At 44.2% G+C, this 12,209-nt stretch overlaps 1 protein-coding gene across 2 annotated transcripts in view; it reads left to right on the top strand.

Moving 5' to 3' along the window:
• The window catches only part of BMPR2 (bone morphogenetic protein receptor type 2), a 178,215-nt gene that overhangs the window by 128,999 nt on the left and 37,007 nt on the right, over positions 1 to 12,209 (top strand). The window lies entirely within an intron of this gene.

The following is a 12,209-nucleotide window of genomic DNA, read 5'->3' on the forward strand; positions in this document are numbered from 1 at the left end:
AGGGAACAGTTGAGGCTTACACAGTTAGCTGGAGGCATACATAATGAGGCTTTCACACCTTTCTGTGTAGGCACTTCAACTTTGTGTCTCTGTATGTCCTGTTTCTTTCCCTCTCACACATGTCCCCAGTATTCTAACATTAGACTTTCTTCCAGTCATACTGTCAGTTCCTCTGGACCCTGGTGGTTTCTGATCAGGATGTATTATCATTGAAGATGGGATCAAAAAATCTTCAAAGTATTTTACTGTGTGTAATGCAGGCACATCGACTAAAATCAGTGCATTAACCACGGAGTACCTTTTGGAAAATAGCACTGGTTATCTGAATAGGCACTCTTCACACAAACTTAATAATTTTTGAAATGTCACATAAGTGTTTAACCCACAGCTCCATAACCATAACACATTCCATCAAATTAGAAAGTACAGGAATGTTGTTTTGTGCGTTGTACAATGTTATGCCAAATGAAAATACAGGAATGTGATGTTGTATTGATGCACTGAAGAGCTACATTTTAGTAGTAGAATATTTGCTATAACAAAGGGAGGGGATACAGTATGCAGTTGTCTCCAGTATTAAGATGTGAAACAGAAACGAGGTGGTTGTCATAAACCCATTCACACTGTATCTCTATATACTGACATGATTCTCTGAACAGATTAGTTGTCTAAATTTTCTAGTTTTATTTGTTCATGCTGTTGTCAAATATTTAAGATAAAAATATTGAAATAAATATCACACAGTACAGTATGTTCACTAAATCAGTTCAGTTCTCATCACATATTGATAAGATTTGACTTAAAACTCAACTGAATCCTGAACGAAAAGGCATATGGCTTTGTTAAAAGTAAATTAATCCTTACTTTTATCTTTCTGAACAGGACTGTAAATACAGTACACTGGTGCCGTGTATTTAAACCGCCCTTTGCTGCTAGCACAGCACTGTTGTTCTTTCTTTGACGCAGACCCAGACAAAGGCTGAGTGTAGCAAGGAAGCAGACAGCATGCTGACGCCTCCAGTCAGTGCCCCAGCCTGGCTCCAGGATTTGTAAACAGAAACATCCTAGGCTCCAATAAGGCAGACAGTGGCTCTCCTTCTGATCTGCATGCAGGAAGTGCCTGCTTGTACAAGCCCAGCTATTGCACATAAGCACATATAACTCAGTGTTTAGGTTTGGCCGAAACTTCTTACTGTGAAAATTATTGGAGAAGGGAGGGAATATGGGTTTACTGAAGGGAGGGGAACACGACCGTTTCATAGACCGCATTCCTAAGTTTTGTAATAGGAAAAAAAGGATTTTTTTGAAAAAGAAAAGTAATAAAGTTAGTTACAGAGTGCTTTCCATTTAAAGGCCTGATTTTTAGACTGCTCACACCTGTGAAAATATACATTTGCAGATGACACAAAGTTGGGAGGTGTTGCCAATATGGAGGAGGACCAGAATATAATACAAGAAGCTTTCTATGACCTTGAAAACTGGAGTAATAGAATTGAATGAAATTTAATAGTGCAAAGTGAAAGGTCACGGATTTAAGGACTAACAAGTATTTTTGCTATAAGCTGGGTAAATACCAATTGGAAACGACAGAGGAGTTAAAAAACCTGGGTATAACTGGTTGATCACAGGATGATTATGATCCACCAATGTGATATGGCCATGAAAAAGGCTAATACAATCCTAGGATGCATCAGGCAAGATATTTCCAGTAGAGATAGGAAACTGTTATTACCACTATACAAGGCACTGGTGAGAACTCATCTGGAATACTATATACAGTTCTGATCTCCCATCTTTAAGAAAGATGAATTCAAACTGGAGCAGGTGCAGAGAAGGGCTACTAGGATGATCATCGGTATGAAAAACCTACCTTATGAGAGGAGACTCAAAGAGCTTGGCTTGTTTAGGCTAACCAAAGGAATGCTGAGGGGAAATAAGATTGCTCTTTATAAATACATCAGAGAAAATAAACACCAGGGAGGGAGAGGAGTTATTTAAATTAAGGGCCAATGTTGGCACAGGAGCAAATGGATATAAACAGGTTTGAAATTGAAGTTTAGGCTTGAAATTAGATGAAAGTTTCTAACCATCAGAAGAGTGAAGTTCTGGAAGGGTGAAGCCTCCCAAAGGGAGCAATGAGGGCAAAAAAACTAACTGGTTTCAAGACTGAACTTGATAAGTTTATGGAAGGGATGGTATGATGAGATTGCCTGCAATAGCACATGGCCCATCTGCAACTGCTAGTAGCAAATATCTCCTACAGCTGGAGATCTGACACTAGATAGGGAGGGCTCTGAGTTGCTGCAATGAATTCTTACTGAGGTGTCTGGTTGTTGGGTCTCGCTGTCTTGCTCAGGGTCAAATGATCGCCATATTTGAGGTCAGGAAGGAATTTTCCTCCAGGTCAGATTGGCAGAGACCCTTTTTTTCTTTTCACCTTCCTCCGCAGCATGGGGCATGGGGTCACTTGCTGGTCTAAGCTAGAGTAAATGATGGATTCTCTGTTACTTGAAGTCTTTAAATCACGATTTGAGGACTTCAGTAACTCATCCAGAGGTTGAGTTGTCTATTACAGGAGTGGGAGGGTGAGGTTCTGTGGCCTGCAATGTGCAGGAGGTCAGACTAGATGATCATGATGGTCCCTCTGGCCTTAAAGTCTATGAGACTATGTAAATATTTTTCCTAGCAGTTTTTCTGCAGTTTTTAGTATTTTCTGATCTGTGAGATATGTCCAAGAATGTTGCTCTTGTGAAATATTTAATTATTGAGTCTGTTGCAATTAAAATAGTTTTAACCTGCCTTTGTAAAGTAGTTTCACTTTCATTGTTCTGGTACATGCGTTCTTTTGTGGCCCAACATTTTTACAGATGCTGAGTAAGTGACATCCCTCAATTGAAAGCAGTTAGCTGCTCTTTGATTTAATGTCAGAAATGAAAACTAATGGGTTCAACATCAATGTAAGGGGACGTTTTATCTTTCAGTGAAGTTTTTTCTCTTTTTTAATAAAGAACATTTTTCTGTATATTTTTAAGTTTTCAGATAAAATGTTCTTGAGGTACTGCTGTTCTGATTGCAAACCAGATATTGTATATGGCTTATCTTCCAGCAGCTAAATGCTATTCTTGAAACCAAGATACAGCGTACTTCATTCAGTCTGCTTTTGGAGGTGAGACCTTCTCTCACTTTATTTCCTCAGTAGCCAAGAATATCTCTTTACTTTTTTTTAAATACAATTTGTTGTGTAGCCTACATTCAGGTTTAATTTCACATTAGCAAGGAACTTCAGATCTATCAAGACTATAATTAGAAACAGTATTTTAATATATGGTAGTCTTTTCACACTGTACTATTAGAAACTAACCCACAGATGTCTCTGGACTCAGAGTAATGAAAAAAGAGAGAGAAGTTGGATTGGGCTTTTAAGGACTTTGCTGCCTTTTTCTGTAAAAGAACAAGAAAATGACAATTTTTACACATAAGACTTGAGTCTACATCAATCCCTCCCATACTAAACCAGAGGTACTAGAGGAGGTCTCGGTGAGGACTTCGTTGTGTAGATGTTTCCTACATTATCTCATGACAGGGCAGTGGGGGGGGAAGAGATTTTTTTCTACATGCGTGCAAAAATGCCAAGGGCCCAAACCTCAACTATAGATTCTGGTGGATTGCATGGAGAGGAGAGATATGCATGGAGGCCCACTGGAGCCACACTACCAAAATCTTGCCCTGCTTCTTCAAGGACCTCTCTGGGGATTCTGCTAAAAATAGGGTGACCAGATATCCTGGTATATCCAGGATATCCAGATATCCAGATATTTTATAGGTACAGTCCCAATTTTGGGATCTTTTTCTGATATAGGCTCCTATTACCCCCACTCCCTGTCCCAATTTTTCACATTTGCTGTCTGGTCACCCTAGTTAAAAAGATATTACAGTCCCAGCTGTATTATCTCTCTGTGCATTCTTTGTGGAGCTAGAGGAGTATGAGTGTTGCCATCTCTCGTGATTTCATTGCAAGTCTTGTGATATTTGGTGTTTTTTTTTCTTAAAGCCCGAGTTCTTAGAGTCAAGTGATTACATGGAAATCTCAGTGTGTGTGTGTTTGTTTGTTTGTTTTAAAAACCCTACCCCAAATGGTTGTGGAGAAAAACATGAATATGTGACCTAAGTGTACTCTAAATGCTCAGAAATCAGAAGGCAAATAAAAATATCCCCAAATTTATTATTTAAAAATCTAATGAGTTTTTAAGGCCTGATTCATGATTTTTGAACACTTCGTGTTGGCAATACTGATGATATGAAACACACATATTGACATTGTGGTGTCTCTTGCCTGCCCTCTCCTTCTCCCAGTCTGCTCAGTCCATCCACTCCTCCCTCTGTGAGGTCCAGAAGAGTCCTCCCACTGAGCTATGAGAGGAGATTGACCTCCATTCCATCTGGTAATGGGGACATCTCCACACACAGAGACCCCCTCCATGAACAGATATCAGGGGTACCATCTGGTCCTTGGAATTAAATAAAAACAACCTAATCAGGTACTCTTCAACTATTGTCTGTACTACTTATATTACTTACCTTTCTCCATTCTGAAAACTGACCATTTATACCTACCCTTTGTTTCCTATCTTTTAACCAGTTACCAGTCCATGAGAGAACCTTCCCTCTTATCCCATGGCAGCTTACTTTGCGTAAGAGCCTTTGGTGAGGGACCTTATCAAAGGCTTTCTGAAAATCTAAGTACGCTATATCCACTGGATCCCCTTAGTCCACATTGTTGTTGACCCTCTGAAAGAATTCTAGTAGATTGGTGAAGCATGATTTCCCTTTACTAAAACCATGTTGATTCTTCCTTAACAAATTATGTTCATCTATATGTCTGACAATATTGTTCTTTATTATAGTTTCAACCAGTTTGCCTAGTACTGAAGTCAGGCTTACAGGCCTGTAATTGCCAGGATCACCTCTGGAGCCCTTTTTAAAAATTGGCATCACATTAGCTATCTTCCAGTCATCTGGTACAGAAGTTGATTTAAATGGTTACAGACTACAGTTATTAGTTCTGCAATTTTACATTTGAGTTCCTTAAGAACTCTTGGGTGAATACCATCTGGTCCTGGTGACTTATTGCTGTTTAATTTATCAATTTGTTCCAAAACCACCTCTAATGATACCTCAATCTGGGACAGTTCCTCAGATCGGTCACCTAAAAAGAATGGCTCAGGTTTGGGAATCTCCCTCACATCCTCAGCCTTGAAGACCGATGCAAAGAATTCATTTAGTTTCTCCACACTGGCCTTATCGTCCTTGAGTTCTCCTTTAGCACCTCGATCATCCAATGGCCCCACTGGTTGTTTAGCAGGCTTTCTGCTTCTGATGTACTTTAAAAAAAAAATTGGTATTGCTTTTTGAGTCTTTGGCTAACTGTTCCTCAAATTCTTTTTTGGCCTTCCTAATTGTATTTTTACACTTAATTTGCCAGTGTTTATGCGCCTTTCTATTTTCCTCACTAGGATTTAACTTCCGCTTTTTAAAGGATGCCTTTTTGCCTCTCACTGCTTCCTTTACTTTGTTGTTCAGCCACGGTGGCTCTTTCATGGTATCTTTAAAAACTTTTCATGCAGCTTGCAGAGATTTCACTTTTGGCACTGTACCCTTTAATTTCTGTTTAACTAACTTCCTCATTTTTTTGTAGTTCCCCTTTCTGAAATTAAATGCTACAGTGTTGGGCTGCTGTGGTGTTTTTCGTGCCAATGGGAGCTGCGGAGTCGATGCTAGGGGCGGGGGCAGCGCACGGAGACCCCGCTCCCCAGGGGCCGCAGGGATGTGCTAGCCGCTGGGAGCGGTGCAGAGTGAGCACGGGCAGGAAGCCTGCCTTAACCCATGCTGTGCTTCCGGTGACAGCGGCTGGGGGCCCCGAGCCCTTTTAAATCGCCCAGGCCCCTGGGCAATTGCACCCTTTGGTCCCCCGTTGGTGGGCCTGGCCGGGGTGCTGGTGGCCCAGTGGAGTGTCCAGCCGCCCCGGGCAGTGGGTCTGCAGCTCCTGGCCTCCACAGATGGTGGGGGCCCCCTGCAGCTGGAGCTCTGAGCTGCTGTAGGCAGCGCCCCTCCCTCCCCCACAGCTCCCGGCCAACGCAGGCGGTGGGGCTCCCTGCAGCTCCCGGCCGCGGCAGGTAGCGGGGCCACAGCTCCTGGCTGCGGTGGGGCTCCCTGCAGCTCCTGGCCGCGGCAGGTAGCGGGGCCACAGCTCCTGGCTGCGGTGGGGCTCCCTGCAGCTCCCGGCCGCGGCAGGTAGCGGGGCCACAGCTCCTGGCTGCGGTGGGGCCCCCTGCAGCTCCCGGCCGCGGCAGGTAGCGGGGCCACAGCTCCTGGCTGCGGTGGGGCCCCCTGCAGCTCCCGGCCGCGGCAGGTAGCGGGGCCACAGCTCCTGGCTGCGGTGGGGCCCCCTGCAGCTCCCGGCCGCGGCAGGTAGCGGGGCCACAGCTCCTGGCTGCGGTGGGGCTCCCTGCAGCTCCCGGCCGCGGCAGGTAGCGGGGCCACAGCTCCTGGCTGCGGTGGGGCTCCCTGCAGCTCCCGGCCGCGGCAGGTAGCGGGGCCACAGCTCCTGGCTGCGGTGGGGCCCCCTGCAGCTCCCGGCCGCGGCAGGTAGCGGGGCCACAGCTCCTGGCTGCGGTGGGGCCCCCTGCAGCTCCCGGCCGCGGCAGGTAGCGGGGCCACAGCTCCTGGCTGCGGTGGGGCTCCCTGCAGCTCCTGGCCGCGGCAGGTAGCGGGGCCACAGCTCCTGGCTGCGGTGGGGCCCCCTGCAGCTCCCGGCCGCGGCAGGGCCCCCTGCAGCTCCCGGCCGCGGCAGGTAGCGGGGCCACAGCTCCTGGCTGCGGTGGGGCCCCCTGCAGCTCCCGGCCGCGGCAGGTAGCGGGGGCACCCTGGAGCTCCGAGACTGTGAACGCTGGAGCACCAAGTCCCCACTGGTGGTGGGGCACCCAGAGCTTGGAGCAGCCCCCGCATCCATCCAACCTCTGCAGGTGGTGTGGGGCCCCACAGCTGGGCTCCCTATTTTGTCAGGGATATTTTTAGTAAAAGTCAGGGACAGGTTACGGACCTCCATGAATTTTTCTTTATTGCCTGTGACCTGTCCCTGACTTTTACTAAAAATATCCTTGACAAAATCTTAGCCTTACTCATCACTTTTATGCTACACATAAGGCTAATATTATTCTGGGGTGTATTAACAGGAGTGTCACATGCAAGACACAGGAGGTAATTGTTCCACTCTACTCAGCACTGGTGAGGACTCAGCTGGAGTACTGTATCCAGTTTTGGGCTCCACACTTCAAGAAAGATGTGGACAAACTGAGGAGAGTCCAGAGGAGAGCAACAAAAATGATAAAAGGTTTAGAAAACCTGACCTATTAGGTAAGGTTAAAAAAACTGGGCATGTTTAGTCTTGAGAAAAGAAGACACAGAGTGGCACCTGATAAGTCTTCAGTTAGTTAAGGGCAGTTTATAAAGAGGACAGTGATCAATTGATCTCCATGTCTACTGAAGATAGAACTAGAAGTAATGGTCTTAATTTGTAGCAAGGAAGATTTAGGTTAAATATTAGGGGGGAAAAAGCTTTCTAACTGTAAGGATAGTTAAGCACTGGAATAGGTTACTAGGGGAGATTATGGGAACCCTATCACTAGAGGATTTAAAGAATAGTTAGACAAACACCTGTCCAGAATGGTCTAGTTATACTTCGTCCTGCCTTGGTGCAGCGGAATGGACTAGTTGATTTCTTGAGGTCCCTTCAAGCCCATTTCTATGATTCTATGCTTGCTGAATTTATTCTTTTTTTGTGTTTATACTTTAGTGTGATTTCTTGAGGGGCCAAGTGGATCAAAATGGTTTCAAATATTTTAGCGTATAAATAATAAATGTTTTAACTGCCATTTTTAGTGAGGAGACTGGTACTGGGAATTAGATCATACAGACCAATCAGTGTGAGATTAAAATTTAGAATGACAGCTGAAATACTTGAGCTCTTAGAAACAGTTGATAATATTATGTATCTGTTCAGAGAGCTGGAAGCCAAGCACTGTATCATAAAAGCCCTGCAGGGCCACTGTGAAAGGAAATAATTTTAGAAGCAGCTAGAATTAATTATACTTTCAATGTCCTTTTTGCCTGCTTGTAGAAGCTACATCTTTGCAGCATTCTGTTCAGTTCTCCGCAGCTGAAGGCCACATTGTGCACATATTCTGTAGTTCTGTCTTGTATTAAGTTCATGCTTTGAACTTCAGGATCTTCTCTGTATTTGTGTGATCTCATCTCCAGTTTCATTCAAATTCCTTACTTAAAATCACCAAATCAAAAAACCCTGCAATAACAGTTTTGAAATGAATGTTTTAAACCTGTCACAACAGAGAAACTTTATTGAGAGCTTTAAGACCCTGATCCTTCAAAGCAATCTGCCTGGGCAGTACCTTAGGACCACGTGGAGTCCCGTATACAGTGCTTTGATAGGAGTGCACCGAGGTTGTGAAGGTCTGCCTGCACACAATATTTTGAAGAATCAGACCTCAGACTGCACTGTTAAGAATTCAGACGTGACTACAACAAAGTTAAGGTCCAAGACTGTCATTTTGTTCTGTGTCTAGCACAATGAAGTCCTCCTGGTCCATGACTAGGGCTCCTTGGTGCTATAGTAATATGATAATAACAAGGCCCCATGTACTTTGACACAAGGTGGACCTGTATTCTGCTGCAAAGCTGCTTTTGTTTCTGCAACACTCTGGTACATGAGAGACTAGAAATTCTGTGGAAGCTTTGTGCAAATTTTAAGATGGAATTTTTGTTTATTTAAATGTTAAAATGAATATTATTACTACTGTATCCTTTGTGTTACTTACTATGTCTTGATTATGAAAAACTTACATGTATGTTTAACTTTATATGTTTTGAGTAATCCTGGTTAGATCAGCAGGGTTACTCACTGCACAGAGTTAAAAGTGACTCTATATAGCGGGGGTCAACGACCTTCAGCAAGCGATCCATCAGGGTAATCTGCTGGCGGGCTGTGAGACTTTTGTTTACGTTGACCTTCTGCAGGCATGGCCTCCCCGCAGCTCCCACTGGCCACAGTTTGCTGTTCCTGGCCAATGGGAGATGCAGGAAGCAGCGGGCCGCAGTGCTGACCGCCGCTTCCCGCAGCTTCCATTCTCCAGGAATAGCAAACCACGGTTGTGGTGTTGGGGAGCATGCGGGGGGCCAGGCCTGCGGATGGTCAACGTAAACAAAATGTCTTGCGGCCTGCCAGCGGATTACCCTGATGGTCCGCATGCCAAAGGTTGCCGACCCCTGCTGTATAGGATCATGGCCGAAGTAAATTTAGTGTTTCATGTTTGGTGTTAACAACTCATTGAGCAGAACACCTCTTCTTGAACAATTGTTAGGTTGTCTGAAGAATTAGGAAGACAACACTGTCCTGTTTGTACATTTCTTATTATTATTTATATTAGTTCACATTTTACTGTTTTTCTTGCATATTTAAAGGTTGGAAACTTCATTAGTGTTTTAAATGAGAGCTTACATGTGGAGTGCAATTATATGGCAAGAGTTAATTTCACTAAATATTGCGGACAAAAGATCATGGACTACAGAGGCCCCTGGTTAAGTTTGCACATACAACTTTACGTGAACTCCTGCCCCCTTGTGTTTATTCATTACAATACCGTCTTTATTTAAATAATCACAAACTATTTCTCAAGTAATGCAGTATCATAAAGTGTTTATCTAAAACATACATACATATATGTAGTATCTTCTAGCAGGGTCTCATGTTCTCTGTATGCCAGAAAAACATAATCAGTTAATCATTTACTGTATAAAGTACAAAGCAGATGATACACACACAAGAGCACTTGAGCTTTAATGGGCAACACAGAGGACTAGTGGAAAGTTGTTTAATGTATATAAAAATATGCCTTACAGTACAGTCCTTCATTATTTGATCACATATTACTTCTGAAATATAATATGATATATATAATACACAGAAATCTTCATAGCTATTCTACATTGTCTACTTGTTTATATATATTACACACAAAGAGCTACAATAAATGAATGTTAAGATTCCAAAGTCAAGCACTCAAAAGTAAGAAAATACCACTTTTAAGGTTGCCTATTTAGACTTAACTGGGCCCCTTCTGTGTATGCATTGATAGTCTTTAATTACATGATCACATCCTATTTTTTCTATAGGACCCTTGCCTCATTCAATGTACAGCAAGGATGGTGCTCACTAAATAAGCAGCTATTTAGTGTTCCATTTTATCTTTGTCATCCAACGTGCTACCCCAGGCATTATTTATTGCATATTATTCACATCCTGCTCTAAATACAGAATTTATTCACTTCCTCATTGGTTTCTTTTGTAATGTTTCTCATCATTGTGTGTGTGTGTGTGAGAGAGAGAGAGTGAGAGAGACAGTGTGTGTGTGATTGTGTGTTGGGGGACTGTGACTTGTGAGAGGCAGAACGTATGTCGGTGTGAGAGTCTCTGTGTGTGTGTCTGTCTGTGTCAGTTAGGGAAGTGCACTTTAAGTCCCCCTCCCCTCCATCCCTTCCCCGCTTGGCCCGGCTCCCCGCCGCCCCCCTCCTGCTGACACACGTGGAAGTTTCACTCCTCCTGTCCTTGCGTAGGCAGGCAGGGTCCAGGGAGGGACTCCGCTCTGGGCAGTGGTGGGCCAGGCCGCTCTGGGTTCCCCGCGGCTGGGCGGCAGACCCAGAGGCTGGCGCCCTCAGCTGGCTGGCTGAGGAGGGAGGAAGGGAGGGGGCAGGGTTGAGGTCAGGGAGAAGCCTGCGGGCCCAGCGCAGGGGAGGGGGCGGAGAAGAGAGGATTCCAGCCACGGCCAGCCAGGGGAATGGTGCCCCAAATTTTCAGGTGCCCTACGCAGCCACGTATGCTACGTATTCCTAATAACGGCCCTGACTGAAGGTTTTATAGGACCTTGCAAACAGTGATGTATACACTCTAAATATCATTTCCAAGGCCAACAGCCATTAAGGCCCTGTGACATCTTGTTTGCTGGATTTTCCAGTGCCTAGGGCTGCCCCATTCAGAGTTTATCATAAACTTCCATTATTTCCTTTCTTTGTGCCAGTGAAGATCCTAGATGGTTCATGGGCCTGGTGTGGAAGGGAGTCCCTGGGGGTGAGGTTGTAGGAGAGTGAGCCCTCCTCACACCCAGCACTGGTGGCTCCTGTTCCATGGGGATGGGCCTGTCTCCTGGGTGTGTGTGTTGTGATCTCATGTGTGAGGTCACAGCAACACAGAGGGTCAGCTGGGCCAAGTTTTAGTGAGTGGCAGGCCAAATCTGAGTAGCACTGTAACCCCACGTGCCAGGTTGCAATGCCGCTGATTCAAATCTGACCCAGCAGCACTATTGATACATAAGGTATGGTAGCCCAAGGCCTGGTCTATGAGTGGGAGAATAGCGAAATTCCACCTCAGAATAGATAAAATCATGAGGTTTGACATCTGAGTGGGTGCATTTAGAGAGACTGGGAATCAATTCAGGGCTTTGGGAAATACCATCAATCTTTGAATCTAACTTGTTTTAATTTCAGCTACTGATTGATTTCCTAGATTTCATGCTGCAATGTATTTCTGAAGGATTATTATTCATTAAAGAAAACTAAGGATTTTAACTATATTAAAATGTCTTGATTTCAGATATAATCTCTGTACAGTTTATGGATTTCAAAACCTAGAGAAATGAGGGATGAGAGGAAAACAAGTGAGTTAGAACTAGAAATCATATGAGGATAGGGGAGCCTTCTGGTGAATTTATATGCCATGTTCATTAAATCAACATAACCAAATGACCTTTTTAGAAGAAGTCCTGAATGTTATACTATTATAGCATTTTCAAGTAGCATAATGCACTTGTTACAGCTTCTGTCATTCATAACATTGTTAAAAATAAAAATTGGAGGGCTGGGCCAATCAACCTTGTGTGGTTGTTCTGAATGTTGCCAATGGAAGAAGACAATGATTCAGTTTCCAGTTTTGGTGTCTCACTCTCCATACAGGCAAGGAAGGCCCTGCAGATTCTCCAGAGATAATGTTCTCAGCCATGTTTAGCTAGTCAGCTGTTCTCTCCTCCTTAAATTTCAAGGTAAAAATAAATTAGGGACATATAGTGTAATCCATACAGCATGAT

Source organism: Eretmochelys imbricata, chromosome 11, assembly GCF_965152235.1.
Source record: "Eretmochelys imbricata isolate rEreImb1 chromosome 11, rEreImb1.hap1, whole genome shotgun sequence".
NCBI lineage: Eukaryota > Metazoa > Chordata > Testudines > Cheloniidae > Eretmochelys > Eretmochelys imbricata.